Genomic DNA, 6,298 nt, shown 5'->3' with positions numbered 1-6,298 from the left:
GAGGGCCGGCCGAGTGGCGCATTGGTTAAGAACTGGCTTGGGATGCCAGAGGGCCCCAGTTTGGATCCCACATATGAGGACCAGTGACACTGCCCTCCACAGCTAAGATGCTGAACAACAGCTCAACCTGGAGCTGGGCTGCTGTTAGTCGCCAGCAGAGGCATAGGCTGTAGCCCCTGCTGCAGTGGGTTGCCATGGGCTACCGTGTGTAGCCAGCAGCCTATGTGAGCAGCCAGCAGCTGGCAGAAGCGGCCGTCCAGAAGCCGGCGACTGATCTGCCTCACCCAGGAAGAGCGCAATGATGGTGCCAACTTGGACCAGTGAAACAACATCCTCCACATTAGACTGAAGAACAAAAGGATAGCAACTTGTCTGTTCCCCTTCCCCCAATTCCCCAATAAAAATCTTAAAAAAAAAAAAGAAAAGAAAAAAAACTGTATTAAAATTGTAATACTCAATACATACCAATAATAAAAGATTAATACAAGTCACGTTTGAGTTCTACAATTATAAGAGGTGCTCAAAGTGGTTACCATCAGTGTCCAGACACTTCTGATTATGATTACGGCAAACTACTGCTTGAACAACATTGACCAAAGTGTACACTTGTATACATTTTTTTGGCACCCCCATTGTATTTGTGTGTGTGTGTGTGTGTATAATTTGACTCCTACACACTTTACAGAAAAATGAATTCCAAATGGATTGTAGATCTAAGTATGAAAGGTAAAATAATAAAGCTTTTAAAAAAACATAGAACATCTTCATGATTTTAGAAAGGAAAGACTGTTTTAAAAACAATATAAAAACACTCACCATCAGAGAAAGAATTGTTTAAATTGGACTATATTACAATTATAAACTTCTGTTCATCAAAAGGCATCATAAAAGGAGTTAAAACACAACCCATAGAGAGAACATTTGCAATACATATGTCCAACAAAAGACTTTTATTCAGAATATATAAAGAACTTCTACAAATCAACAAGGAAAAAAGATGGCAATCTGACAGAAATAGGCACAAGACGAACAGACACCTTATCAAAGAGAATATCTAAATGACCAATAAACAGTTGAAAAGTTGCTCACCTACATTAGTCATGATTGAAATGCAAATTAAAACCACACACAAATTAAAATCCATCAGAATGGCTAAAATTAAAAAGACAGAAAATATCAAATGTTAGGTAGGATGTGGAGCAACTGGAACTCTCACACATTGTTAGTTGTGAGTCGCCCTGGCTTTATCTCCTAACCTGACCACAAGCATACATGTTCCAGCAGTCCACTCCTAGTTATATATCCAACAGAAATGTGTACATATGTTCACCCAATGACATGTACAAGAATGTTCTTAGTATATTCATAGTAACCTAACACTGGAAATGACTTAAATCTCCATCAACAGAAGAGTAGATAAATAAATACATTGTGGTCAATTTAGATAACACGATTTCGAAAATAGCAATGAGAATGAAATATCTACAACTTCACAAAACAACATGGCTAAATCTCTCCAAGAGAATAATGAGTGAAAGAAGCTAGACATGAAGAGGACTTACTGACAGTATGACTCCATTTATATACTCCGAAAGCACACACAAAAAATGCAAAACCGATCTATTTGTTAGAAGTCAGGATAGTGGTTTCTCTTGGGAGAGGTAGTGACTAGAAGGGGACACAAAGGACAAATGTCCTGTTTCTTGATCTGAGTGCTGGTTACATATATGTGTTCAGCATGTAAACATTCATCAATTGTATATTTATGTGCACTTCTTGTGTATGCATGTTATAGTTCAATAATGTGTAAAACAAAACACAAAAGAATTACTACCCAATCTTTTGCAAGACTCCAGATCAGAATGTAATTGCAGATATTCCAATAGGTGTATTCTTAAAAATGACAGAGTTAATCAAATTTGGGTTATTTATTTTAAGTGCTCAAGTGGAAGCAGCTATCTAAAGGAAGGCTGGGGCAAATCCTTTGATAAAATGAACAATTATTGTTGATGACATTTCGGAGTTCAGATGTTCTCAGAGTGAATCTTTTCCAAAATCCCCTTTCACATTTCCATTTTCCAATCAATAGGTGCAAAACAAAATAAAATTCTGTTCACTTGAGAGCCTAATCATTTTAAGACCTTTTGAAGATTTCTCAATCATGACTCCACTTTTCAATGTTTATTTTCACGTGAAGGAGCCAAAATGATCAGAAATGTTTTGAACTTCAGACATTATAAAAGCACTTAGAGGCAGAAATTTAAATGCATGCTCTATATTTTCATGTCAAAGATACTATCACAAATGTGAGAGAGTTAACATGGCATTCAATAATTAAGAGAATAAAGCTTTTCTAATATTGAATCGTTAGGACTTACTCATATATGAATTATTGCTGCTTTCTTGTGATACCAAAATGTCATCTACTGATGGACACTTAGGTTGCTTCCCTATATTGGCTTTTGTAAATTATGCTGCAGTGAACATAGGGATGCATACGAGTATATTTTTTTGAATTAGTGTTTTGGATTTCTTTGGATAGATACCTAGAAGTGGAATTGCTGGATCATAAGGTAATTAAATTTTTGAGGAACCTCCATACTGTTTTCCATAGTGGCTGCACCAATTTGCAATCACACCAACAGTGCATGAGGGTTCCCTTTTCTCCACAACCTCGTCAACACTTGTTTGTTCATTTATTGATGATAGCCATTCTGACTGGAGTGAGGTGGTATCTCACTGTGGTTTTTATTTGCATTTTTCTAATGATTCGTGAAGTTGAGCATTTTTTCATATGTCTGTTGACTATCTGTATATCCTCTTTAGAGAAATGTCTTTTCATGTCCTCTGCCCATTTTTTAATTGGGTTTTTTGGGTTTTTTGGTGTTGAGTTGTAGAAATTTTTAAATAAATTTTGGATATTAACCCCTTAGCATATGTATCGTTGGCAAATATCTTCTTCCATTCAGTAGGGTGCCTTTTTGTTTTACTGGTTTCCTTTGTTATGAAAAAAAAGTTTTAGTTTGATGTAATCCCACTTTTTTTTTTGGTTTTTGTTTTTGTTTTTTTTTTGCTTTCCTTGCCTGAGGGAATATATCAGTAAAAACATTACTAAGGGTAATGTCTACAAATTTACTTCCTATATTTTCTTCCAGGAGTTTTATGGTTTCGGGTCTTACATTTAAGTCTTTCATCCACTTTGAATTTATTTTTGTGTATGGTGTAAGGAGGTGGTCCACAGTCATCGTTTTGCATGTGTCTATCCAGTTTTCCCAGCACATATTAAATAGACTGTCTTTACCCCAGTGTATATTCTTGCCTCCTTTGTCATAGATTAAATGACCAAACAGGCATGGATTTATTTCTGGGCTCTCTATCCTATTCCATTGAAAATGATCTTATTTTTTTTTACAAAAGCAATGTAACAATTTTTTCTATATATGTTTGTGTGTAAATTACACGAGCATAGAGAAGATATGGAACAACGTCCAGAGGGTAATCTACATGTGACACCTCAGGCAGGAGAGTGAGAATAAAGATGATGCAGGTAGATAAGGGAAATAGAGAATGTTAGGTGTGGTGTGATTTAAGGAAAAAAGGGGGAAAAGAAATTGCATTTTGATTATAATTAAAGAACAATAAATGGAAAAGTTATTTGAAATGTTTGGTAATAAAATCCGGTATTGGTTCCTTTTGTCCAAGCTGGGCATACTTTACTTTCTGTGCAGTGATAACCCAAGGGAAAGGAGGAGTTATATTTTGGCAGCTTTTTACTATTTGTAGTGAGTTAAATGGTACCCCCAAAAGATATGTCTAAATCCTATGCCCTATACCTGTGAATGTGATCTTATTAGAAAATAGGCTCTTTGCAGATGGATTTTGGGATGAAATCATCCTGAGTTTAGAGTGGATGGACCCTAAATCCAATGACTGGTGTCCTTATAGAGAGGGAGATTTGAGAGACAGAGTGGGGTGGGGGGAGGCCATGTGAAGACAGAGGCAGAGATTCGAATGACTTGTCTCTAAACCAAGGAATGCCGAGGATTACCAATAGCCACCAGAAACTGAAAGAGGCAAGAAATGATTGTCACCTAGTGACTCTGTAGGCAATGTTGCCCTGACAACACCTCGATTTCAGACTTTCAGCTTTCAGAACTGTGAGAAAATAACTTTATGTTGTTTTAAGCCATGAAGTATATGGTAATTTGTTATGGCAGCCCTAGCAAACTAATACACCATCCCATTTCACAGATGCTTTATTAAAGAGTTAGATGATAGTAAAAATTTAGGGGCAATAGTTTGTCTACTATTTTAAATTCATCATACTACTTGGGTGTTTTGCAGCTGCTTATGAGTGGAAATCAAAAGAAATGTGTAGAATTGTACCATTAAGAAAGTACTATGTTTGGTTTGGACAGAGAAAGCTAGTTAGAAAATTGAGGCCATGGAAAGAAGTATGCATTTGCTTTAAAAATTCACCTCTCTAATATGTACATATATTTAATAATGGATATGAAAAAATAAATATTAAAATATAAATGTATATTAGAAAGATGAACTTCTGATAGAAAAGTTGAAGGCCAATTAGAAGTATTTAACTAAATAAGGAATACATGGCCAATAGCTTATAAAAAGGTATCTACCTTATTACTAATTTTAAAAATGAAAATATGAAGTCTATTTTTGGCTATTAAATTGGCAAAGACAATAACTAATGTTGGCAAAAGTTCAGGAAAATGAACACTTTCACACACTGTGGTCAGAGTATATTGATGCTAAATTTCTGGAAGACAATTAGATGATATATATTAATAGCCTTTCCATTTTAAAATACACTTGGACTCAGAAATCTTAATTCTATTTATCCATCCTGAGAAAATAATAAAAGATGTGGGGAAAGGAGATATATATATATATATATATATATATATATATATAGATAGATAGATAGATAGATGATAGATATGTAGATATATAGATATATAGATATCCTTTTGTATATTAATACAAAAATTGAAAATTGCCTAAGAGATTTCTAATACAAGTTCATTGAATAAATTATGGTATAATCTCTACAATTGAAATTTCTTCAGGCATTACACATGATGTAGGAGTACATGTTTATGATGTTCATGACATATTTTGTAAAAAAAATTTATAAAGCAACATACGGTATGATCATATTTCTGAAAAAGTATATACAGAAAACAAACTGAAAAGATACATATAAAATGTAAACAGTGATTATCTCTGGGTAGTGGGATGACATTTGACTTTATTTTCCTTTTGTGTGTTTATGTTTGTGTGTTTTCCAAATTTTCTATTACAACACAATGTTGATAATTATTTTATGAAATTACTTTTTAGAAAAGTAATGTTAAAAATATACGTTTTACTGGCTAGATGGTCAGTTCCTTGAGGTCAGGGACTGTGAATAAATCTTGTTTTTTTAACCATTAACTACTGCATCTGGCAAACAAAAAGAGGTCAATTAACACTTCTCAAAATGAAATCACAATATTTTAAACAAAAGCTACAGGACTAAAATCGGATGTTTATTGTAAAGATTTCCTCAATGTGAATTTTTAATAGGAGTTGCTTCCTTTCCCTCTTAAGTCCCAATTTATTACAGGTATTGGTATTCCATTGCTTTTAGCGTACCTAGTCTACAACTTATCTGTTCAAGGCTAGAGCTACATATAGGAATAATTTTCAGAGATTGCATTCTCTTATATGAGTATTACCGTATTCTTTTGGTGGGGGGGCGGGATTGGGAAAGGGGAACAGCCAAGTTGTTGTTCTTCAATCTTAGTTATGGAGGGTGCAGCTAGCTTAGCTCCAGGTCTAGTCACCATCTGGCTGCCTGTGGTAGCTCCCGGATGCTCAGCTCAAGGTGCCGTGTTCAATCTTAGTTGCGGGTGGGCATAGCCCACCATCCCATGTGGGAGTCGAACCAGCAATCTTGTTGTTAGGAGCACGTGCTTTCACCAGCTGAGCCATCCTGCCACCTGTTGGCAGCCCAGTGGCAGCTCAGCTCAGGCGCAGCTCACTGGCCCATGTGGGAATCGAACCAACGACTCTGTTGCTCAGAGCTTGAGCTCTTAACCATTTGAGCCACTCAGCTGGCCCCTATATTCTTAATAAAGAAGCAAATAAATCTACTTGTAATCCTAAAATACTAACATTGGGTTAGGTACTTCTAAATTCAAATTTTGTAGGTGAGTGGCAAAAATTTCCAAGGATTATGGGACACCACGGTTACTAAGTGGAAACATTTAACTACATGAAAAAAAAATTA

This window comes from Hipposideros armiger, unplaced genomic scaffold, assembly GCF_001890085.2.
Source record: "Hipposideros armiger isolate ML-2016 unplaced genomic scaffold, ASM189008v1 scaffold_20, whole genome shotgun sequence".
Taxonomy (NCBI): Eukaryota; Metazoa; Chordata; class Mammalia; order Chiroptera; family Hipposideridae; genus Hipposideros; species Hipposideros armiger.
This window is presented reverse-complemented; position numbering follows the sequence as displayed.